The 25,539-nt window shown below is 50.3% G+C and overlaps 1 pseudogene; it reads right to left on the bottom strand.

The window, feature by feature from the left end:
• Nucleotides 1-3,276: 3,276 nt before the first annotated feature.
• Nucleotides 3,277-7,335, bottom strand: LOC140681834 (serine/threonine-protein kinase PAK 3-like; annotated as a pseudogene).
• Nucleotides 7,336-25,539: the final 18,204 nt, after the last annotated feature.

The following is a 25,539-nucleotide window of genomic DNA, read 5'->3' as shown; positions in this document are numbered from 1 at the left end:
AGTGGAACAGAAACCTAACTAGGTTGTCTAGCTTTATAAAGTTTTTTTAATCCTATAAACTTTTGCCACGTAATAATGGAAACATACCCGTGCAGTAAATGGTTGCCTACAAAATACATATGGAGCGAGAGAGAAGAGCTCCAAAAAGCAAGCCACATGTTATCATTTAATAATTATTAAATTATTAATTTGTAATTAGACCTAGTAATTGTACAAGGTGGGTGAGATTCACAGCCAGAAATTTATGGCTTATGAATGTAGTTTTGCACCACACAGACCTGTGCAGTGGTTTGAGCAAGATCTCTCAGTAATAACATACATGTAAGTCTACTGGTAACTAGGAAGGCACCTTGATTTCTCCCTCTGGGTTTCTCCTTGTTTCTTACAGCTAGTGTCACAAGCAAGGGCAAAGCTCAGACTGCGAGGACATGTATTCTTACTTGCTGTATTCTGGGTTTTTTTTTGATTCTGTATTTTGATTAATAGGTATTTTGTAAGAGTTTGAGTTTCCATTTGTCAAATGTCTGAATTTAAAAGGCTGGCCATGTTAACCATGTTAACAGTGTTAATCTTGTGTTACATGTCCTTCCAGGGTGGGGAAGAACAGTTATTACTGTGTCCCAAAAATGATTACAAGAAAATAGCAAGTGATCATTGGGTTTGCTTCTTTTTTCTTTTTACTTTTATTCATTCAAGAAGAATATTTTGGGTCAGTGTGTGTCTTCAGGAAGTGAGCCTGTGAACATTGTGGTGGAAGAGAGAGCTTCACTTGACAAAGCATGAGATGTAGGAACAGTGCCCTTAAACAAAAGGACCCTGGTAAGAAGAGAGTCTACATGTTTTTGGAGATGACTGAGACAGCTACTATGAGTCTGACTTCTACAGAAAGGGGAGATGAGAGTAGTTCATCCAAGAGCTGACGGAAGAGTCGAAGAAGCGGTTACTCACTTCACAGGGTAGTTTCTCTGTCCCAGGTAACAATGTTAGTTAATAATTCATCTCACAATGCCCATCAGTTTCTACCATTTAAGTGAGGAGTGAGGTCTCTTTTCAGTACAGAGAATAAACAAGCTGGAGTTCTTTTCATGAAATGTGAATGTCTCTGTTTAAAGTTCTTGTGGGTGCCTTTTACAGTGCTAGTGTTGCAGCTTTTTTCAGGATACTTCAAAACCTTAAAGTTTTGAAAACTTGGAAGCATTCCTATTCTTTAAACAGCAGGCTTCAAATTTCCAAGGGATAACCTGCCTTTTGGACCATGTTTTATAGTCTCTGGTAAAAGTAGAATTGCTAGATGTGCTGCCAGGGGAGACAAACTAGTTCCAGTGTTGACTCAGTGTTCCCTTTGCTTCCTAGATGTCCATCTGCTGTACCTTTCCAGAAAGGCTGCTCTGCATAAGAGGAAGCTACCAAGGGAAAGCCTGTGAAAATAGACCTGGGATCCCTCTCTGTATAGTTACACTTATAGATGTATTATGTTGTTGTACTTACACAGTTAGAGGTATATGGCTATTTAGATAGATATACTGATATTTGCATGCTTAGACATAGGCCGTACAGTTATAGCAATCTGCAATAAATTAAATTTTTTAACTGAAATTGGTATTTTTCTATTTATATGTAGTCAGCAAACTCTCTGCCCATGTCTCTCTCCTGGGCAGGATGTACATCCTGTCTTATCCCTGAGAGTTCAGCTGAGTCTTCCAGGGTGAGGAGGAACAGCAAAATCACTGCTGTCACTCTCTATTGTCCTTGCAGACCCTGAGGGCTGTGGACACCATGCTGGAACCAATGGTGCTCAGACCGCCTGCCTCCAGAGTCAATGAGGAGCTGCATTAGATCTCTGAGCTCCAGCCTGTGAAAAGAGTGGACGTCACAGGGCTGTTCCTCACCCTAGGTAGGAGGGATTGCCCACACCTGGGTAAGTGGTTCCCAGCCCAGTGCCATGCAGGCAGTGTGCCGTGGGGAGGGTGCTCAGTTCCCCTAGAGAAGCACCAGGGGCTGGCACCAAGCTCCTTTGGAGTACAGTGGCTGCAGGGGTTGGCATCTGCCTTGCAAGAGGGTTGGCCTGGAGCCTTTGCCCCAGCTCTGAGAGGGACTCTTGGAGCAAGAGCCTACCAAGACTTCGCTCAAGGTCAGAGGAAGGCTTGAGGGACCATGCAAGTCTTCCCAGAAGTGGAGTCACACCTGCGCATGAGCCTGTGGAGAAGCCCGGCTCCCTCCCCCTCTGCCCACAGCAGCACAGACACTCCCAACCTTTCCCAAGAGCTGCAACACAACCACAGCCACAGCAGCATGCCCTGCACTGAAACCACTGCTCTGCTCCATTTTGCTCTACTCTGGTCCTCTAGTCACTGCTGCCAGCCTGTCTCTCCACAAGAGGTTGTGGCCTGGAGGCACCAAAGGTAGAAGTCCTTTGCCCGCTTACAATCCATGCCACAAACCCCTACTATGGCTCTTCCTACATTTAAGAAACACCTGTCCATTCAGAAGCAAATTTAGAGCTTATTCAGAGGGTGAGAACAACGGGAGGCTTCCAACACAGTGAAGGTCTTACATATTGTAATAAATGGGCAGGAGATGATTCTCCTTTAAAATGCCTTTATTTAGTGAGATCAGCTCAGGTGGGAGCCTGACAGGCTGTGCACATGCCAGCTGCTGCTTCCTGGAGGGGCGCTGAGGAGGAGTAATTCAGCTTTGTCCGCTTCAGCTGCAGGCAGCGCTGGGGAATCCATCCTCACAGGAGCGGCAGGATTCTTCCCCTTCTTCTCACGGTCTGTGCTATGGTCTAGGGTCCTCATACTGTTTGAGGTGTCTAGTGGTTAGAGTGACAGATTAAAAGCATCTCTCTAGGTACTAGGGTTAGATGCTCACTCTTCTGCAAGTGTCCTGGTGTATAATTTTGTGAAGGCTCATAGTTCTAGGTGATTCTAGCATAGTTTCTGAAGAGTTCCTGTATTTGCATACTGTCTCTGATGTCAACTCCCCCTGACAGGCCCAGATGCCATTTTCTAGGAAGCAGCAGCCGGCAGCACAGTGAAACAGAATCTAACAGAGAAGGATTTCTAACAAGGAATGAATGCAGGGAAGTGATTAACAGTAATAACAACATTCTAACAGAGGATAATTCTAAAACCACGTTAGCATAACTTTTAGGCTCTTCTTTTTATAACATGTATTGCCTTATTTATTTTGACTACCAGTCTAAAGAAACTACGAACTAGGAGCTATAAACCAGACACTAGAAACTACAAAAAACACCAATGGCCTCTTGCAGGGCTAGTATCTCCTGTCGGCCATAAACTGCTGCGTTGCCATGATCAGAGGCGTCAGGCTGGAGGTCGGCTTGGCTGAGGTTACAAAAGGATGCTGCCCAAAGAGAAAAAGAAGACATTAATTTCTACTGACCTCACAGGCTGAAACTGGCTTTCTCTGGCAAGCAGAAAGATACACAAAGGAGAGCATTCTGTGCACCTCTGTCTCCACATCCAGGACCATGCTACATGAGCCAAACATGGCTCCCAATCCCACAAATCCATTCAAATCCATTAACCCAGATGGCTTCAGCTGAATGAGATTTGGTCTAGGTGACCTGGAAAGGCTCCTTCCAACCCATTCCAGGCCAGGATTCTCCTCTGTTTTCCTTTGAAAAGCCCCCAGACTGGAGATTCTCAGGAGCAGGGCCCATCTGCCGCCTTGGACTTGAGCAGACGAGGAGCCCCTGGCAGCGGGCGGCCGGCGCACCCGGCAGCCGCTTTGCCTTTTACCTGCAGAAGTTCCTGGGCAGACCAGCGCCTGTCCTCGTCCGTCTCCAGGCAGCAGCAGAGAAAGTCTCGCAGCCAAGCCGACTGTTGCCTGGGCTTCTGCAGCTTCGGGGTGCCCCTGGTGCTTATCAGCTGCTGAACCTGGAGAAGAAGGAAATGCCACGCTCCACCTGTCTCCTTCACACGCCAAACTGCTCACACAGACCCCACTGGACAAGCTCCACTCCCCAGTGGCTCTTTACTCCCTGCCAGAGGGAGGGAGATACCTTTCCTACCCCTACTAAAAGAACCCAAAGCCAGGCGCAGCCGTAGCCAGTCCAACATGCAAAGGCTCTTGCCTTGACCCCTGATTTCATTGGCTGATGGAATTAGGAGCAACTCCATCAGCAGCAGCACACTTTGCTTCTCTCAGCACTGACACCAGCTCTACAGGCAAGGTGGAAGACAGACTTTAATCTAACTGTACTATTTCCAAGGATTCCTCCCATAAAATGCAGCTCACTGCTCCTTTAGGTAAAGCTGCTCACTGCTCTCTTAGGCAAAGCTTCCACCAAGGAAAAGGCATAGTGATTTTCTTGTGCTATTCATGATGAAATGCCAAGGGGATAATCTGGCCGAGAAGCATAAGAGACTATGCAGTCTGGCACCTATCATTGTCAGGTGTTAGCAAGCTTCCCAGGCAGCAGAATGGGAGTAGATTTAGTCAGAGTGACAGGAGCATCTGAGGGTAGTTGCAGCGTACCGTGCGGGAGGTGTTCATCAGGTAAGGAGGTGCTCCTTCCACCATCTCGATCCCCACAATGCCAAAGGACCAGATGTCCACTTTGGGGCCGTAGGGCTTCCCTGTGAAAATTTCTGGCACCATCCAGTGAGTAGTCCCAACAGCTGATCTCCGTTTGCTCTGCTCAGCGGTGAGCTGAGCAGCAAGGCCAAAATCAGCTGAGGAGAAAAAACACTCACATCAAGCCAGCGTGAAAAAGGAAAGCAAAGAAAAGAATTCCCCACTGAATCAATGTCTAAGAAGGCAGTGTGGAATCCAGCTGTACCAGGGGCATGCTGCTATTCCTCGAGCCTGCAGCTGAGGAAATACGCAATTGGCCACTCTGCAAAAGCCCCCGACTTCAGGCAGTGGCTTTTAGTCCCCTGAAGCTATTAGACTGCTGCTGCCTTCCTGGGGAAGGGACACACACAAGCCAAAGGCACTCCTGACCCCTTCTGCCCAGCTACAGCTCCCTGCACCTTGTGGCTGTGCTCTGCGCTCGCAGCAGGGCAGCCTGCACTGCCACAGGCACCAGGGAAGCGGCAGCACCCAAAGGCAGCCCCACACCGCAGCCCACCACGGCTGAGCCTGGCCAGCAACACACACCCAACTTGACAGAGCCGTCCAAGCCCAGGAGAATGTTGTGGCTTTTATGTTACGGTGGATCACTTGCTTGGAGTGAAGGAAATCCAGGCCTTGCAGGCACTGAGAGAGGAAAAAGGAACACGAGCCTGAGTGCATTGCGTGCCACAATCAGGGCAGTGGCACACCTGCAAGACTGACTTCCTGGGGGATGCAGAGCCACGGCAGGCCAGGCTGCTGGCAAAGGCAGCAGAGCTGGCTGCTCCAACACGAGGACAGCAGAGCTTTTCTAAGGGCGTGGCTCTTTGCTTTTGAAAGGGAAAGGGCAATTGTTACTCTGGCCAGTGCCCTGCAAACACAGACTCAAGGTGCACTGCTGCAGTGCCTGTACTCTCTGCAGCCAGACAACAGTGTCTGCTTTTGCAAACACCACTTGGGGTGCAAAGCTCCCCTTTGAGGCTGAGCTCTGTGAGAGTCCCGTGAGGATCTCTTTGTCTTTGCCACTTGCTCAACATGGTGCCACCAGCCACTTTTCTCTTGTGGGGAAGGAATGCAGCACTCACAGGCTCCAGGCAAAGCTTTAGAGAGGCAAACACAAACACACTAGAAGAAGGGCAGGCACATTGGCAGGCACTTCATCTGCTCTTGCTACTGCCAGGCATAAGAGAAATGCAGAAAGGAAGCTTGGAAGGGGAAATCTCTCCTCTCCTTATCACCCATTTGGAAGGGCCGTCCCGACCAAGCCATGAGAAGCACAAGCGCCATCCCTTACCTCCCGAGAGACAGCTGCTATCTCTCCTTCTGCCATATGAGTCTCCCTAATGACATCGTGTAAAGAACCTCCGTCCATGTATTCCATCACCAGCCAGAGTTCCTCATCCACCAGGTAGCTGAAAGGAGGAAACAACAGCCTGGAGATGAAGGTGTGCACTTACATGACCTGGTGAATTCTTGCTCCTGTGTCTCTCTCAGAGGAAGACAGGAGGAATAGTCATTCACAATGCTCTACAGGGCTTGAACTCTATGCAGTCTAAAGGCTGCTTGGTATCCACACCAATGCAACAGACCAAGGGAAATACAATCTACAGTGCTTTGTCAGCACTGGAGACCCGTGGGAAAAAATCAATTGCCAAAACAAATGAAACCATGTGGAGAGAGGACAGGAACTTTGAGGCTGTTGGCTCAGTGAGACAGGGCCAAGGCTGGTCTTTGAAAGCACACTTCAAACTAGGTATGCTAGCAAAGATGAACGCAGCCCCAATGCAATCTCCTCCCAGGACGCTGTAGATCAGCCCAGAAGCAGGAATTAACAGCTCCATCCTCTGCCAGCCACCAAAGGAGTGATTGAACTTCTGGCTTGCAGGATGTGAATGACCTTTCATGGCAGAACAGCAGAACCACTCACCTGTCTACAAAGGTCACAAGATTGGCATTCTTATTGCCACGCATGATCTGGATTTCATTCAGGCACACCTCGCTGTTGCTCTCTTCCAGGAGACTAATTTTCTTTATGGCCACCTAAAACAACATGGAAAACATGAACCAAAGTTGGTGGCACAGAACCACCAGGGGAACACGGAGACAGTGATGATGGGTGACAGAGCTGGGCTGGGCCAAGCTGCCTTGTGGCTAGGCATCAGACCGCTTGCTTGGGCCCCTCCCAGGACAAAGAGCCAGATAGCCTTTGCCTTGGAAACCTGGCAGAAACATGGTCTATGCTGTCCACCTCAAAGCTCTAACAACACTCACCGTTCCCAAAGACTTCCCCCATGGCTTTACTTGATCATCCCCATTTTCATTCACACACCTCTTGCAAGCAGAAAGTCAATTTCTGCCAGAAAAATGGAGCAAAACTGCTGGACAACCTCTAGGGGGCTTGATCATTCCACTGGCATTCTCCCTTTCACAGCAACAAAGCAAACTCTTCCAGACACGACAGATCAAATGCTGTCCTAAAACAGTTCTGCAGAAGCTGTGGCGCTGCTTGACGCTTACCTCTTCTCCTGTGGCAGTCTCCACTGCCATGCACACCGTGCCAAAACCCCTAGAAACAAAACGGCCGCAGAGAAAGAAGAAGTCCATTAGTCCCTGCAAGTGCAGGAATCCACAGTACAAGAGGAAAAAAGTCCAGGGACAAAGAGTAAATGGAAGGAACTGTGGCTGCACTCACCCTCTGCCAATTGTTTCCAGTTCTGTGTATTTAGCCTCAGGATCTCCCTCGCTCACCAGCATCTCTGTAAAAATCCCAAGGAAAGATGCTCCCTTCAAAAGAGATCCCACCCTGCAGCAGATCAGAAAGGCAGCCCCACTCTCTGGGACACTGCGCCCTTTCAACTCACTCCCTCAGGAAACAACACCACCACCACACCGCCACCACCTAAAAAACAACAGCAGCAGGACAAGCAGCCCTGCAGCACAGATGGCCTGTCCAAAACTAGAAGTCTAAACTAAAATCTAAGCACATCAAGAAACAGTCAGAGGAGACAGGGATCAGAAAAGTGTAAGCAAGAGAAGTGATTGTTGTCTACAGACATTAAGGGCAGCAGGACAAACACAACCTCTCTGTTTGGGCAATGAACACTCTGGGACATTCAACAAAAGATTTAATCCTTGCAAACATGCAAGGCATCTTGGGTTCTGGAATCCATTTTTATCAACAGCTGCCCTTTCCAGAACAGGAAGAATATTGCAAAGTGCCTACAGCAAAGCTAAGAACTCCAGCTTGAAGCAGGACTTTGCCTAAACAAGGCCCTTCTGCCACTCAAGAGCAGCAGCTGGTGTTCTACCCTACTGTGATGGGCCTTAGGAATGAGGTCCCTCAGCTTTTACGACAGGCTGAGCTCTGAAGATGACCTTGGCCGTGCCCCACAGGAGCTGGGCCCCACAGGAGCTCCTGGAGGCCTCCTCATTTGCTCGGTCACAGCCTCCTGCTCAGCCAGAAACAATCTCTGCTCTGCCTTTTGCCTAGAGGGAAGCTCAGGCAAGGCCAAACCAGGCCCAGCTGCCCTCCGAGGCAGGAGCAGCAGCCCAGAGATCCCTCCCCACCTGAGAGCACAGCAACAGCTCCTGTGGGGAAGCCTCAGGAGCTGGCACTCAGCTGAGGAGGAACAGGAGCTGGGACAGCTCTTGCTGACACACGCACACACACACCAGGCACTGCTGCGGCACACAAGGGTCACAAAGGACGTACTCAGCATGGCCAGGCACTTGTCCTCTGTCCTCTCTCCCAGCAGCTCCATGCTGCCAGAGGAACTAGTCGTGCTCCAGGTGCACGAGCTGCTCCTGCTTGAGTTTCCAGCTTGGGCGCTGGAGGCTTCTTCAGCTGCAGCTTGTGCAGGTGCCACGACAGAGGAGCTGGAGCTCTGGGACAAGAAATTAATTTGGGTCACAAATGTGCCTGGCAGAGATGCCCCTCTGATTTCATTTCAAATGCAAGCCCTGAGGAAGATGCTGCTGGCCACATCCAGGGCTCTTCACCTCTCAGCTTTTGCAACCCACTTGTCCAGCTCAAGGCCCCGAACCCAAACCCTGCTTTTACATGAGGGACAGAATGTCACCAAAGACACTGCTAACCCAAACAGGCACTTACTGATGCTGGCTGCTCAGGTCGTGGGCTGACAGCAGGGGCAGGTTCATTGGCACCTTCCTCCTCTTCAGCCTCTTCCTCGGGTGCAGAGGCAGCCGGAGCAGGTGCTGGCGCTGCCCTTGTGCTCTGTGCACAGACAGCAGCAGGAGGGTCAGGAAAGAACCTGTCATTCAGAGCCTTACGTCTCTTCAGCTACAGGCCCTGCTGCATCTCAGCTGTTACTTTAGCTGCTGACTTTAGCTGTTCTGTGGGGAGAGCCAGGTCCCTTCTGGGGACAGTGTCTCCTCATATCCTGCAAGGCTGTGAACTGCACCTTTGCACAGCTCTCTTCACTGGGGACAAGGAGCCTGCACAGCCCCTGGGCACAGAGGGCCTCACTTGTACCCCAGGAGCATCCAAAGACATCCTATTGCTACCTCTTGTCTCTTGCTGAGACAAATTCTAAGCCCCTGTCAGAACAGTAGGAAAGTGATGCCTAAATGTCCAAGTTCCACACCCCTTCTCCAGACCTCACAGGCTGGGGGAAGCGCTCTGGGAGAGCTGGAAGGATTCCAGTCCTCAGCATCTTCAGCCAGGTGGGACAGGTGCTGTCTGCTCAGAAACTTGCAGCTCTGCTTTGCTCCAGCCACAGGACTAGCCAGAGCTGCCACTTACTGATGCTGGATGCTCAGGCCCTGCAGTGGCAGCAGGTGCACTTTGGTGGGAATCTTCCTCCCCTTTGGTCTCTCCTTCAGGAAGACATGCATCCAGAGGAGGCTCAGAGGTCTGTTTTGGGCTCTGCAGATAGACAGCAGTGTCAGGGACAGGGACCTTTCTATACAGCTCTAGAGCCAGATACACTAAGGAGAAATCATCATCAGAGAAATGGCATTCTAATTGTTCAAACTCAAGTAAAATGGGCCAGTTAGATGGGACTGCACTCTCTTGTACAGGAGAACTTCCATCATGGCTTCAAGGACCAAACAACCCCACTTTCAGCTGCTTAAAAGCTCTGAAAAGGAACTGGAGAAACAGCCTGGGATCCAACTCCTCCTGCTGATTCTGCTGCTGCTGCTGCTGCTGCTGCTGCTGCTGCTGCTGCTGCAAAGAGCCTGGACTGTTCTTTCATTCATCCAACCAGGCTGGCACTGGACTGCACCAGGCCCAGCTCACAGCTTGCTCCACAATTGTCAAATGCTACCAACGTCAAAGGTTCCTTTCCCACTCACCCAAGGAGCGGATTCTCTCCAGGCACGGGTGATGTGACCTGCAAGACAAAAGGGAAAAAGAAGCAGATGCTGTAAGGAAACTGCCTGTGCTGGGCAAGCCCACCAAATAGTCAGCAACCAAAGACAGAGCATTCTGCTTTCACTCCATCACTCCAGCAGCAACCCTTGTGTCACACAGCAAGGCAACAGCACAAACTACTGCCTCGTGTCTACATTTTGTTCCCTTTGGCCTCTCAACCCATAGAAACTCGAAACTGAGAAAGTCCCAGTGGTTCTGCAACAGGCATTCCAGCTTCTGCCCCACCCCACCCAGCAGGAGCTACAGCTCCTCTCTTCCCAGGACTTCAGTTTTCTCAAGGGATTGCATGCAGCAATTGCCATGAGCTTACGGAAAACCCTTCCCCAAAAAAGCTTCACCCAAGTCCCCTTTTAGCCATGGTGGCAGTTCTGTGGTGACACAGCACAGGAACAGCTCCTGGGTTCAGGAGCATACAAGAACTGCTCTGAAATGTCCATCTCCGAGGCCTTTTCCAAGCTGATCCTGTGATTTCATCCGAGAAGGAATGGCTCTTTTAGCACTCAGGAAGTGTCAAGTTCCACAGGCACATGCTGGGATGAGGGAATGCAGACAAGAAGACTTGAACTGAGGGACTTTCCCTCAGTGCTGGAGAGCAGTGCACAGCTTTTCCAAGGACTCCTGCTAAGCTCTCCCAGTCCTCCTATCTTGGAAGTTGTCTGGCTTGAGCCAGCAAACTGAGGAGACTCCAGACCCCATGGGCACAGGCTATGCCACGGGAGGAGCGGAGCCCCTGCAGGCTACATTACAAATGCTGCCCAGGCCCCTCTGGCTAGAGACACCCCCTTCTTAGCTGCAGCTGCTGACAGCAGCTTTACCCAACTCAAGGCCTCTTGGTGGCATTTTGGTGTCCATATGCCACACTGCACAAAACCGTCCACTTACGTGCCAGCTGGGTGAAAAAGTACCCAGAATAGGCCACGGAGAAAGCCGTGCAAACTGCAGCACACACTCTCTCCATGGCCTGAGCAGCGCTGCCCAAGTCTGCACCAGACAACGCCTGCGGGGAAAAACCAAAAATCCTGCGAGTCCTGCTGGCAGAGACCTCGGCGATCAGCAGGTTCCGCCTGCAGTCAGCGTGCCACAGAGCTGCTCTGCTCACTGAGCCCTGCCGGGCCTGGGCACAGCAACTTTGCCTTGGCAACGCTGGGATGCGGCCCCTGACATCACAATAGCAGCCACCCTGGGCTGGTTTGTGAACTCACAGAGTGCAGGGAACCAGATCTTCCCTACAGCTCAGGCCAAAATAAGCCTGCAAAGCTCTCCTCTGCTACAAAGCAAGACAAAAAGCCCTCCTAGTCCATAAGCTACTGCTCAAGGCATCTAAGAGTAACTCCAAGAACACACTAATCCCCTATAGCCCACCCGGAGAAGTTGAGCACTAAGAAGAGAGTGGGATGTGAGGAACTACATCAGTGCTCTTTGGCCACTAATGCTTCTGAGCAAAAACCAGAAGGCTTCTTCCAGTTGGACCTTGCTCAGTTCAGGAAAGCAGCAAACAAGGAGAAGCACTACTTCAATTACATTTTGAGGTTTCTCCTAGCTACAGAGACCAGGTCATGGATCTTTCAGTACTGTTTATTCATTTTACATCACAGCCATGGGTGTGATTTCAGCAGGGAAATGCCATGACCACAAATGCAAGGGGGATCCTTCTTTCTGGCTCCCTCTAGCAGAGAGGCCTTGGGACCAAAGCACCACCACCATTTCCCTTCCAGTTCTGTCCTTCCACAGTATTTTTTAGGCCACGGGGTTGAGGTGAGTGGCACGGAAGTGACAGCTCTGACACACAACTGAAACCATCAGGGCCAGGGTGGCACGTGGGACTGTTTTTCCGCTCCAGCAGAACCGTGCAGCCCAGATTGGTGACACTGATACCAAGTGAGTTCAGCCAAGCCAAAAGGGAGTCCAGCCAAGCCCAGTGGAGCCCAGCAGGGTGGTAGGAAGAGGCAGTGGAGCGGCAGATCCGATTCCCACGCGCACGCCCAGCGTGGGGGACTGATGGTAGCGGCAGTGCCAAACAGAGCTGTGCAGGGAGAGACACCCATCACCATCGCCCCTGCCACCACCAGTGCTGCAGAGAGGGAGCAGGAAACTGCCACTGCAGGCCCACAGCTGCTCCAGGCAGCACCAGCAGTGCCCATCTACCATCAGAATCATTCTGTAAGGTTTCGCCATTTTCTTGTTCCAGGGGCCCCATGTGACGCTTCACCTTTGTTTGTTACTTTATTACCTCTTTTGTACAATTTAGTTTTATTGTTGTATAGTGCAGCTTTTTTTTTTTTTCCTTGCTACATTGCCACATTTCTAACATTTCTGGCCTCTCATAGATTGGTTTTTCCGTTGTCCCCCTCCATTGTCGTGGAGAAGGGGAGAGAGGAGAGGCGTTACAAGGACTATCTCAGGCTGGGGACATAGAAAGAAGGGAAGGTCTTAGAAAGAAAAAGAAACCCTCATGCTGCCTCTTTTGGAAGCAATAAACTGCAGGTTTCTTAATATCCAGCCACAAGTCTTTGGAGTCTTAAGAGCCAAGAAGCACAGGAGCCCAGAAACCTTGTTGTGAGAGGCTAGAGATTGCTGGCTCCAAACATTTCAGGTGCTTATGTGGGGAAAGGGGCAGATCAAGCCTCGCTCTGGAGAGGTGATGCTCTGATCTGTACACCCCACACTCCCAGGCCTGTATCTCAGCCCAGCAGTGGCCGCTGATCCCTGGCACAGCGGAGGCAATGCTCCACCCCTGTGTCTGGAACCCCTAACCCAGCTCCTAAATGGCCACGTGAGTGGCAGCCCCATGTGGGGGAAGGCCCCAGGAACGCCAAAGGGATTTTAACTCAGGCTATGTGGCAACCACATGTCTTTGCCCTACCTCCTCTTGGAATTCTATTAGCTGAACACCACTGGAACCAGGAATGGCAGATGTGTTGGTTCTTTTCTATATATTTTCTCTCATTCTCTCTTCCTCTTTGTTCTTCCAATTTCATTCTCGCAGATTTTTCAGTAACTTAAAATCTAACAGGCTTGGAATTTGTTAAGTTGAATACACTAAGTTAATGCTTGATGGAATGCTTTATGTTGATTGATTCCTGCTCTAAATGTTTTGCCAAAGTTCTCTGATTTTCAAAAGTTGCCAGGGAAGATTTTTGTGTTGTTCCGACCTCTTGAGAACATCTTGTCCGTAATTCTCCTGCTTTTCTACATCAGAGTTCGTGAACAAGTTGAAGTCCTTTTAAAGTGTCTCACTGAGCAACGTTTTAGGGGCCTTACATTTTAACTGGCGCAATGAGCAGGGTATTCTTGAGGTGACATGGGCATTTGATCCAGCAGTAACTGCTCATGACATAATAAAGGAGAAACAAATTTTCAGTCAAGACTGCTATCTTCTGGCAGAAAAGTAATAGACCCTCATGCAGAAAATGATATCAACTGCTCTCTACTGACAGACCTGCTAAAAGCTTCTATAGAAAGCTTGTCCAGCCCTGAAGAGAGACGGAGACTGAGAAAAACTAGCACTATCCACAGTTACTGGTGGAGAAAAGATGAATTTTGGTAGAAGAAACTTTTAAAATCCCAATACAGGACCATGCCTGGTATCCATATGCATGGAGGTTTGACTCAGAGAGCTCTGTGTTGCCAAGCAGTGAGAAAAGGAGCTGAATCAGTTGCCAATTGCCTTGGAGCCTGAAATAATAGCCAGCCTCAGGGCAGAGCAGGAATTGAATGCTGGGATGAAGCCAGCCCCAGAACCTGAGAAGTCAGTTAAACACGCTGGTCCAAAGCCAAAGAGCTGCAGAGCTGCAGCTGAGCAGTGCTGGGGAAGGCCTGGAACCAGCGTGTTCTAGAAAGTTCCAGAAACCATCTGGCCAATCAACGGCTGTTGATCTGCATGGCCACTCCCAGTCAGTCCCAGAGTCCTTTACTCTCCATGATAAGCTCACCAGAAGTTCCCTGGGTGTCATCCATTGTGGCTTTTCTTCTCCTGAGGCTTCCTGTTGCTCATTGATTGTCTGATGTGTGGCCACTTCATGGCCCATCCCCTCCAGGACAAGCTCCCACAACTCCCCCTTTGTGGTTTTATTGAAAATGAAAGGTGTAACAATCTTAGTAAAAATAATAACCTTGTCTTAACTAAAAACAACACAATACTTCATAGACTTGAACTAAACTTGAGAACTAAAATAAACAGGTGAGTTCATATTGCAGAGAATAACTTAACAAGAAGTAAATACAATTTTCATTTCTCCTCACTTCTAAGGGCCCGAGTCCCAGGCATCTCTCTGCCAATTCATTCCCCCTCACTTACCCATAAATCAAAAGAGAACAGAAAATCAAAAGGACTGGTGATGGTACCTTCCCCTGATGCCCTTCCCCAAACACAAAAGCCAAAAGAAAAGGCTTTAGGGGGGACCAGCCTGTGAGGACCTTATGGTATGGCCGGGCACGGGTCTCCTGTGGGGCATCAGAGTCGCTCATCCGGCTGTCCGGAGGGTGCCGACTCTCCTGCCTAAATAAATAAAAGAACTGGGGTGACTGGCTTCTGAGGGTGGCCTGTATCGGGAATCTCTGAAACATGAATTACAACAAAAATCGGGGACTGCTAATACAACAGGAAAGCAGGAGCAGGGTTGAGGGCTGTCACAAGATGGGTTAGGGTAGAATCCGGGGAGGCATGGCCAGTGCCATCCTGGCATGGGCACGGAAAGGGAGGGCAGATGGCAGATGGCTGGTGGCTGGCCTGTGCTCTTGAGCAGGTTCCATCTCCAGTCCTGTCTTTCTCAGGGATAGTGGGTTCAGGGACACGCGGCCGTGAAAACGAAAACTGGGAAATAAAGTCTGCAAAATATTGTACAACTGAAATTTAAACTTAAATGACCATCAAATATACCACCAATTGCCACCAAACATCGCACAGTAAATGATTTTAAATAATCACTATATGATCACTAAATATCACTAATAATGTAACAATCTACATTGAAATGAAAAACTAGAGTCCATGAGAAAGGTTAAAGGTTAAAGTCTAGGGGATATGATAAAGGAAAGGTTAAAGTCTAGGGGACATCCTTCCAGGGCATAGCCCCAAGAAGTCCCCCAGCAGGCCCACAGGCCTCCACAGTGGCTCATGCAGATCCAAACTGCACAAGTCTTCACTCCCACATGTTGGCCTTAGTTCCCGCGGCAGAACTTGCCTTCCTACTGGACACTCACTGCTCCTGCTGGAGCAGGTATTTGTTTCCAGGGATTATCTGCAGCTTCTCTTTTCCCAGGTGCTGCTGGACTTCACCAACTCTGCAACCACTGCTGTGCACATGATGGTCTGAGGGAGGATCAGAAATCTGAGTCATGGACTGGCTGGCATTTCCGAATGAGCATAAGGCCTGGGCATCTTCCAGCCAGGCCATGCTGCCCTCCCTGCTTTTTTCCTCATACGGCTGCTACCCAGCTGGCTGCTTCTGGAGACCCACAAGGACTTTCACAGCATGGTCCCCCGCCCCCCCGCCTTTCCCCTCACCAGGCGGGCCGTCCCTGCCCCTCCCCGCGGCTTTCCCGTTGCAGCCCCCGGGGTTTCCCTGCCCCTGTCCCCTGCCTCCCGTCCCGTTGGCCGCGGCTCAGCTTCCCCCCCGCCCCCGGCACGGGCTATACCCGAGCCCTGCTCGGTACCCCGGGGTCTCGGGACACGCTCCCACAGTGAACACGTGTTTGCACCCGAGCCCCGTGTCGCCATTTCGTCTGTTCCCGCGCGAACTGAGCCTCGCAGAGCCGAGGGGAAAGCGGCCGCTGCCTCTCCCTCACTCCTCTCACGGCAACAGTCCTGACTTTCAGTCGGACACACAGAGGGAATTTTCATCAGGACAATATGCAGCCTGGAAGGAAGCTTCTGAGCTTTCGATGGCTTGTGGTTGCTCTGTTTCCCTGAGCCTGCCTTCCTAAGGTGTGCCCACCGGCTGAGCTCTTTGCTCTCTGCCTCATGGTCTCCTCCTTTTTAGGTGGGACTTGCCCATTTTGCTGCACTGATTTCCTCCCCACAGCAGCTTCTATGTTGCCCAGCACTGGGATTTGATTTCCTTTTCCTTCTTTCTGTGCATCCATTAGAGTCAGATCTCTGTGACTCTCCGATGTGTGCCCAAGGAAGTTGCCAGAAGTGAGTCACAGACCCCAAAAGCTTCTTGGAGGTGCTGGGATTGTGCAGCAGCAGTGTGCTGTGTGTGCAGCAGGTTGGTTACTTGGCTTTTTCTCCCCACCTAGGTGTTATTCTTCCTTCAGCAAGCCCTACAATGTGCTGGTTGATGTTAGCCATGCAGTAAATGGGCAGGAATGACAGGCATTCCAGTTTAGGGAACTCTCCGGGATATTAGCAAAATAAGCAAAGCACAATTTCATCCAGAGGATTTAAAAGCAAATTTAAAATTGGCTTTAGTCAGAAGCACTGCTGGCCAAAAGGGCCCGCTGCCTTTGCTTTCCTCACATCCTGGTTCTCTCTCAGTGTTCAGCTTGGCATACAGGGTGTATGGGCTTGGTGCCCGTTTTGTGTTACTCTTGCTTCCTTTGAGCTGTTGTTACGGTGAGCTCCTGGACACCCTTTTGTCCCCCCTTTCCTAGGGCCTCTGTGGCTCTGATCAAGATAACCCCTGAATCCTCCCCCCTGCCCCAACGGGGTTGGCGGGGAGCCAGGAGTGCCCACCCTGTCCAAAACCTATATAGACCCCTGAAACTTCCTGCTCTTCCTCTTTTGCCCTGCTCTCCATGGACACCACAGAATAAAGAGAGCTGTTCCAACACCCTGGGTAAGGAGCCTCTTTTGAATACTTTTCCCTCTCATGCTATTTCCTCCCCTCACAGCCCCATATCTCTGAGCTAGTCAGATTCATTCGGGGGGGCTGCATGGAGGGGGGGAAAACCATGGAAATAACAGTTGGCGCCCCAACGTTCGCTGCTCTGAGCCCACGAAGAAGCTGGACCCCCTATTTCGGTGGAAGTCAAAAGCTTTTGGGACAGTCAACTGCCCTGGTACTCTAGCTGCCTTTAAAAGCTTTGAGTCACGAGGACAGTCGGGGACCTCTGCTTGTGTACCCCAGGAAGAGCCGACTGGAGAGGGAACCCCCAGAGAGGGTTTCACAGACGAATCCCGCAGTCACAGGCTTGGTAAATTCTCCGACGCGGCACCCGGGATTGCACCTGGCTGGGAGAGGTTACCATAAGTGACTCGGGGGGCTGCTTGCGGGACGGTGAGCCAGGGCCCCACTGCAAGTGAGCGTGAACCGGTGGACTGCGTATATCCACGTTCCAGGGGGAAACAGGCACGGGACGAGAGGGCTGAAGGTGCCCCGGCAGCTGCGGGACGACCGCCCCTCCCCCTGTGCCCCCCCGCTCGGGTTTTCCACGGAGGGAAATTCGAATAATTCGTGCTGTGTTATTAGCTCTGGTGGAGACTAGACCAGTGAAACAATTAAAAATCATGGGTACTAACATTTCACTGGAACAGAAGAGTATACTAACACATCTTAGCAATAATGATGTATCATTCCCTAACAAGCTCCTCCTGCGTTTTGTGTGCTGGCTAAAGACAGAAATACCAAATTTTACTGTGCAAGACCTGAATTCGCTTGCTTTTTGGAACCAAATTGGACAGATATTAACTTTAAAAGTCGAAAATGGTGAACATAAAGTTTCTCGATTTATTCCGATATTTTTACAAGCACAGAAAAAGATTTTAGAAGCAGAAAAAAGCATGCAAATGCAGAAACACAGTTCTAACACTCCATTTTCCCCTTCCTGCCCACCTCCTAAATATCCCAGCCCTGAAAACCCCTCACCCACCCCTTATTCCCCCCTGACACCTTGTTTTTCTGAGAGATACAGCCCGGAGTTTGTCTTAAAGAGCAGCGCGGCGTCTGTGGAGCACACGCGGCCAGATAATGGCGGCCGCCATGTGCTTCTACCGGCGCCGGCCGCTCCACCCCCCACTCCCCCTCCCACTCGCATTCCTTTGCTTCCCCCGCCCTCCGCCTCCCCCTCTCCCCCACCCCCTCCTCCCTTCCCTTCTCCGATGCCTGCTTATCTCCCATAGCAACTCCTTATCAGTCCCAGCCCCCGGGTTGCCCCGGGAACAGGGTCGGGGCCGGTCCCTGCACTCCTCCGAGCCCCAGTGCCGAGGACGGCAGGGCGGAGGCAGGGGACAGCAGCCCAGTGGCTCACAGCAGGGCGGGGGCAGGGCACGGCAGCCCCGCGCCTCAGAGCCGGGGCGGGGCCCGAGTCTGCATAGCAGAGCAGACAGCCCGAGAGGAGGGGGGCGAGCTGCCCCTCACCGGGGTGGGGGGAGCGCGGGACGAACACAAGCCTGCCTCTACCGAAGAATTTATACCATCTATAGCTCCAGTAGTTTATTTAGGGAGAAGAAATGGTACAAGAACATACCAACCTCTCCCATACACGGACAAAACAGAAATCTGTAAAGTTCGGAGAGAATTTGGGAGATCGAGTGAGATTTTTAAGGGTCTGATGAGGGCAACATTCAATTCAAATGAAATGGTGCCAAAAGATATAACTGATTTGTTTAAATGTTTACTAACATCCTCTGAATATGAGATATGGGAAATTAAGTGGAAATTGGCTTTGGAAACAGTTTTGCAAGAAATACAGCGTACACCCAGTGATGCCACCGACACGGATGGCCAGCCCCTTACAATACACCATTTGTGTGGGACAGGAGACATACAATGTCCAGAAAAACAAACCAGACTGTTATCTAGATCGGTCTTGGAAAAAATCTGTACTGCTGCAGAAAAGACGCTGTATCAATTACTAGGCACTGAGGTTGAATGCAGCTATATTAATATCAAACAGTTTCCTTCTGAGAGTTTTTTGCAGTTTGTGGATCGTTTGAGAAGCCAAGTCGAAAAACAGGTGCAACACACCAGTGTGCAAGCAGAGTTGATTAAAGAAATGGCCCAGAGGAATGCCAACGAGACCTGTCGTAGGATTCTTCTCAGCCTTCCTCTTGATCCAGCACCTACTCTTGGCCAGATGATCGAGGCCTGCGCTAAGAAAGCAGAGCTGCTTGATAATTCTGTCAGTCATAGAGCACCAGCAGAATTACAGCCTGTTGCCACTGCTGCATCAAGCCCAAGGAAGCCACCCAGATCATCACAACAGCTGCAGCAAATCATCTGCCTGCGTTGCAAGAAACCAGGACACTTTGCCAGGAACTGTCCTCAGAACCAGAACCAGAGACAGATCAACAAACAAAAAAACTAAATGCACAGCGCGTGCCCACTGCTACGCGCAAAGATATAAATATAGTGGGACACAAATGTGACAATGCCTCTCTCTTAACAAATAAGGGGGAGGGTGGATACTATGATGGGGGGAGAGAGAAAAATAAAAATGTGAAATGTATTACTAACAAGGTTTGGCAGCCACTAGGCCGGCCACGTCTAGTGACTGCCAAAGGATTTCATTTCAGAAACACTGATTGGAAAGTCATTATAGTGGACCTGCCAAACAACTCACAAGACCTGCAGGCGTACGATATGGAACTGGACAGTGAGTATTTTGTTATTGGGGACACAGCATACACACCTCCTGAGATTGAAATAGTTCCCAGTACTAGTAAGGGAAAAATATCCAGCCTTATGCTGTTGGCACGTTGCTTGCACCCTCCATTCTATCTAGAAAAGGGGCAAATTCTGGCACAAGCCATTCCTGTCCCAGTAGAAATCACAGTAGAAGGAAAATCTCCAGAAGTCTACTGGGCGGAAGTAATAGGAGAGGATAAACCCTCCATGGCATGCAACCTAGCACATGGGTCAGAGCACCTTCAGGTGGAAGGTGTTCTGGACACAGGTGCAGACATCACGGTGATACCCAAAACCATGTGGCCATCACACTGGGAATTGCAACCTGTGGCAGGCAAACTTCAGGGTATAGGAGGAACTACATTGGCAGAAATTTCTAAAATGTAGTGCAAATTGAGGGACCTGACGGGAAATCAGCAAGTGTTTGCCTGTTTGTGGCAGACTATAAGGCTCCTCTGTGGGGGAGAGACACCCTGTCCCAGTGGGGAGTCCAATTAATCATTCCTAAGACACCCCAGGATTTTCGGGAGTAGCCACTGTGGAGCGCCATGCCCACAAGTTAAAGTGGTTGGATAACACCCCAAAGTGGGTAGCACAGTGGCCTTTGAGTAGAGAAACACTCGAGGCGCTTGAAAAACTTGTGGAGGAGCAGGTAGCTCAAGGACACCTGCAAGAAACAGACAGCCCTTGGAATTTCCCAGTCTTTGTAATAAAGAAGCCTGGGAAGGACAAATGGAGATTGCTCCACGATCTCAGAGAGATAAACAAAATTGTGGGGGACATGGGACCTCTCCAACCGGGGATGCCGAGTCCAGCTATGCTTCCCCAGGACTGAAAATTGGCTGTGTTAGATATAAAGGACTGCTTCTTCCAAATTCCATTGCACCCTGAAGATGTCCCGAGGTTTGCATTCTCAGTTCCCACGGTCAATAGAGAAGCCCCGATGAAGCGCTACCACTGGAAAGTTTTGCCCCAAGGTCTAAAATCCAGCCCTTTCATATGCCAACAGTATGTAGCAGCACTGCTGTCTCCAGTACGTGCAGAGAGAAAGGATGCCATCATCCTACACTATATGGATGACGTGCTTGTGTGTGGTCCCAATGACTCTATACTCCAATATACACTTGACCTAGTGGTTAAAGTTTTAACCTCTGCTGGATTCAAATTGCAGGAAGACAAAGTTCAAAGAATGCCACCTTGGAGATACCTGGGCCTGGAAATTTCTGCAAGGACTATTGTCCCACAGAAATTGGAGATAAATTGCAACCCCAGAACACTAGCAGACCTCCACTCACTGTGTGGGTCTTTAAATTGGGTAAGGCCCTGGCTAGGCCTCACGAATGAAGATCTGGAACCTCTTTTCAATTTATTGAAGGGGGAGAGGGAGCTGACCTCCCCCAGGGAACTGACTCCAGAGGCAAAGACAGCAATCGAAAAGGTACAGAAGGCCTTGTCAGAAAGGCAGGCACACAGGTGTGACCCAAATCTGCCTTTCCAGTTCATTGTTCTAGGAAACCTGCCACACCTGCATGGATTGATTTTCCAATGGATCAAGGGGCAGAAGGACCCACTCTTAATCATAGAATGGGTTTTCCTACCGTTCCAAAGATCCAAAACCATCACTAGGCCACAAGAGCTGATAGCAAAGCTGATTCAGAAGGCCAGGGTGAGGTTGTGTGAATTAGCAGGGTGTGACTTTGCATGTATTCACCTTCCAGTCAGGCTTTCTAAGGAGGAAAGGAACTCTCCTGAGAGACTGACTAAAGGGATGTTTGAGCATTTGCTCCAGAGCAGTGCCAGTCTCCAGCTATCTCTGGACAGCTATAGGGGACAAATATCAGTCCATGCCCCGTCTCACAAGTTGTTCAATGAGGAATTCCACCTGATTCCTCAAGAGAAAAGGAGCCGGAGGGCGCTCAGGGCTCTCACAGTGTTCACTGATGCCTCTGGGGCTTCCCATAAGTCGGTGATGACTTGGAGAAATCCACAGACTTAGCATTGGGAAGCTGATATTGAGCTTGTGGAGGGATCCCCCCAGGTGGCTGAACTGGCTGCAGTGGTGAGAGCTTGTGAGAGGTTTTCCGAGCCGTTCAACTTGGTGACAGACTCTGCCTATGTGGCAGGTATAGTGTCCAGGGCGGAGCAGGCTGTGCTCAGAGAAATAGAAAATGAACATCTCTTCAGGTTACTCTCAAGGCTAATTTATTAAATCTCGCACCGAGAACATCCATTCTTTGTGATGCATGTGAGGTCACACACTGATTTGCCAGGTGAGATTGCAGAGGGGAACCGAAAAGCAGACTCCTTCGCTGCACCAGTCGAAAAGGCAAGTCTCCCTGATGTTTTCCAACAGGCAAAGCTGAGTCACGAGCATTACCACCAGAACGTACCAGGTTTGATTCGACAGTTCCAGCTAACACGGAGTCAGGCCCGAGCCATTGTGACCAACTGTCCTAATTGTCAGCTCCAGGCCGTGCCATCGCTGGGCATGGGGGTAAACCCCAAAGGCCTTAGCAGCTGTGAGGTATGGCAGACAGACATCACACACATTCAGAGTTTTGGTCGCCTTGAATGAGTTCATGTAAGCGTGGACACATTCTCAGGTGCAGTGTATGCCTCTGCTCATATAGGACAAAAGGCTGCACATGTCAAACAACACCTAGTGCAAGCATTTTCAGTATTGGGGGTGCCAAAAACGATCAAAACAGATAATGGCCCAGCGTATGTATCCAAGGAGTTCCTAGAATTTCTCCAGCAGTGGGGAGTGGAACATAAGACTGGCATTGCCCACTCCCCCACAGGTCAAGCTGTAGTCGAGCGTGCACACCAGACGCTCAAGCAGGTATTGAAAAAACAAAACAGCTCAGCTCCGTGGATGTCTCCACGAGAGAAGCTCTGTAAAGCTATGTTTACTATCAATTTTCTGAATTGTTCATTTGAAAATATGAGTCCACCGGTTGTACGTCACTTTAACAGTGGCTAGCAGTTTAAATTGTCTCAGCATCCACCGGTCTTGATTAGGGATCCAGAAACTTGGGAAACCAAGGGTCCCTATGAACTTGTAACCTGGGGTCGTGGCTATGCGTGTGTAGCTACTCCCTCAGGCCCTCGGTGGATTCCCCAGAAGTGGGTGAAACCTTTTGTCCCCAAGAATCCAGGTCAAACAGAAGGGGACAAGAAGCAAGTATCTGATGCTTCAAAGAGAAGACGCCGCCGGATGGGAGAAGAAGAAAGTTCCTAGGCAGGAATTCCTTCCGGCAGAAACAGAAGCTTTAACATGTTCTTAAAATGTTTGTTCTTCCCTTTTAGAGAAAACCTACCTTCCACTCAACCCTGTGATGAACCCCATGCAAGTTGTCATCCTGCAAATGCTGAAGAGAATGTTCAAGGGATGGGGATTCACGGGGTGGTGGACATCTGTAGTTAGATCAATTTTGTTAGTCTTTGTTATTCTGTTCTTTGTAACCCTAGCATTCGGGATTCTGCGTCACTTGATTTTCAAAGCTATCAAGGGCCTCATACCTTCTACCTCAGAGGTCAACCACATAGAGTTGGCTAACCTGAGGAGGCCTGACCACGCCACCAACATGGGGTGGTGGGAAACCCATACTTGGGGTTGAATTGAGCCCAGTGAATTCCTGTAACCTTGTTTAACAAATAAGGGGGAGGTGTTACGGTGAGCTCCTGGACACCCTTTTGTCCCCCCTTTCCTAGGGCCTCTGTGACTCTGATCAAGATAACCCCTGAATCCTCCCCCCTGCCCCAACGGGGTTGGCGGGGAGCCAGGAGTGCCCACCCTGTCCAAAACCTATATAGACCCCTAAAACTTCCTGCTCTTCCTCTTTTGCCCTGCTCTCCATGGACACCACAGAATAAAGAGAGCTGTTCCAACACCCTGGGTAAGGAGCCTCTTTTGAATACTTTTCCCTCTCATGCTATTTCCTCCCCTCACAGCCCCATATCTCTGAGCTAGTCGGATTCATTCAGGGGGCTGCGTGGAGGGGGGAAAAACATAGAAATAACAAGCTGTGGCTTATGGACTGCAAGGGGCTTTTGTGCTGCTTTGGGGCAGAGGAGATCTTTCCAGGCTTTTCTTTTCTGTCAGCTGCAGAGAAGGTTTGTTTGCTATGCATGAATCCACAGAGCAACCCGGAACAGCTGCTATTGTGATGTCAGCAGAGGGTTGCCAGGTCACAGCGCTGTCAGCAGGAGGTTCTCCTGGTGCCTGCAAGGCCTCAGCGTCCAGAGCAGCTCTTGGCGTGCTCATTGCAGGAGGATCACCTCAGCTGTGCTGTTCTCAGATTACAGCAGGTGTCCTTTTGTGTCTGTAGTTTCTTGCACAGTTTGTGGAGTTGTGCAAGTGTCCTGTTTCTCCCCTTTTTTTCCTTGCACAGTCTGGGGACTTGTGCAAGAGGGGGTTTGTTTCCGTTTTTTGTTCCCCTGGCCTACGGACTTGAGCAGCACTGCTCAAACCATGGAGCGAGTCCGTAGAGCAGTCAGCAGCGCCTTTTCATTGGTGGCTCCTCAGAAAGCTTTTCGTCGTTTGACTGGTAAATCCAAGTTTTTCCTTGGGGCAGCACATTGAAACAAAAATGGCATAAAGATGCCATCTGTTTGGTGAAGCTCCTTTCAACAGCTTCACCTAAAAAGGGGCTGTCTCTGGCCTAGCAGGGTGTGGGAACTTCCAAATGCAGACTGGGCAAGATTTGCAGGCGTCCTTCTAAAAACGGTTTGGTTCTCTCCAGAACTGAGGAAAAGCAGCATTTTTTCTGCATTCCATCCTTTAAGGATGTGCCTGTCTAAGTGCAACTCCAGTGTGTGCTACAAGAGGGATTGGCTTTGCGCTGAAGGGCAAAGTGCCGAGCAGCTGGTGCGTGCTCCTGAAGCCCGGAGCTGGGCCTGTGCTGTGTCCCAACAGAACTGCAAGCGCTAAGAGGGGTTTGGTGGGAGCTTTGGTGGGGAATTGTTTACAGCAACCGCGTGGGACATGCTGCGTGCAATTTACAAAAAGAAAAAGCAAGTCCAGGAAAGAGAGGAGAAAACAGCTGCTTTAGCTGCAGGCTGGACAACAGGCTCGAATGCAGGCAGGGACTGCTAAGGAAGAATTTGCAACTTCTCGGCAAAGTTTCTGGTTCCTTAGTGGCAAAGCTGAGCAAAAGGTAGACACAGCCTAGGGTAGTGGCCTGCAGTCTCGCTGGCTGTGCTAAAGAAGTGTTGCTCCCAGAGGGATGTTGTGAAAGGAAAACGCTCTCCGCTTGGCTGGACTTGCTCTGTGGGACTCCTCAGCACAGAGAGATTTCTAACAGCCCCTGGTTCATTTTCCCTTCTTCCCGGCAGGTCGACTCCGAGGAGGAAGGAGTCAAGTGCGCGCTTCGGTGAGTGGGACGGGCACCCTTGGCATTCCTGGTGTCTGAGGATTGTGGAGAAAGCTGTGGCCTTGGCCTGTTGCAGTAGAGCAGCAGCCTGGCAGGCCGAAAGAAAGTCCCCAAAGTCAATGTGTGCAGGAACACTTCCAAAAGGATTCCATCCGTTTCCTCCTTTTCCACTGAAGAGGTTTTCACTAATAAAAGTCAAGCTCTGCAGACAGGAGGCTGCATGCTGATTGTAGGCAGGCTGAAATAGCTCCTTCAGTGCAAAGCTGTGGTGCAGTGCAGAGCTGCATGCAAGTTTCTGAGCAGGCAGCACTTGCCCTCAGTGGCTGAAGATGGCTGATGTGGGCTGGAGTCCTGCCATGACCTAGCTCTTCAGCTCAGCCACTGACGCGTGGGAAATGGGATCTGAACTTTCATATGCAGGCGTCATTTTCCTGGCACTCTCAGGGACTCTGAACTTCCCGTGCTGTGAGATAAGCGGTAGCACAATGCCCTTTAGTGCTACTGGTGCAAAAGTCAGCCCCTTTGTGCAGAGTCTGTGCGGGCTCCCTGCTGGCAGCAGAGGGAGAGGTGCTAAGGTGCAGTTCACAGGCCTGTGGGGTATGGAGGAGCCACTGTTGCC

Source organism: Taeniopygia guttata, chromosome Z, assembly GCF_048771995.1.
Source record: "Taeniopygia guttata chromosome Z, bTaeGut7.mat, whole genome shotgun sequence".
In the NCBI taxonomy this organism is placed as follows: Eukaryota; Metazoa; Chordata; class Aves; order Passeriformes; family Estrildidae; genus Taeniopygia; species Taeniopygia guttata.
The sequence above is the reverse complement of the archived record's forward strand: the minus strand, read 5'-3'. Positions and strand labels throughout refer to the sequence as shown.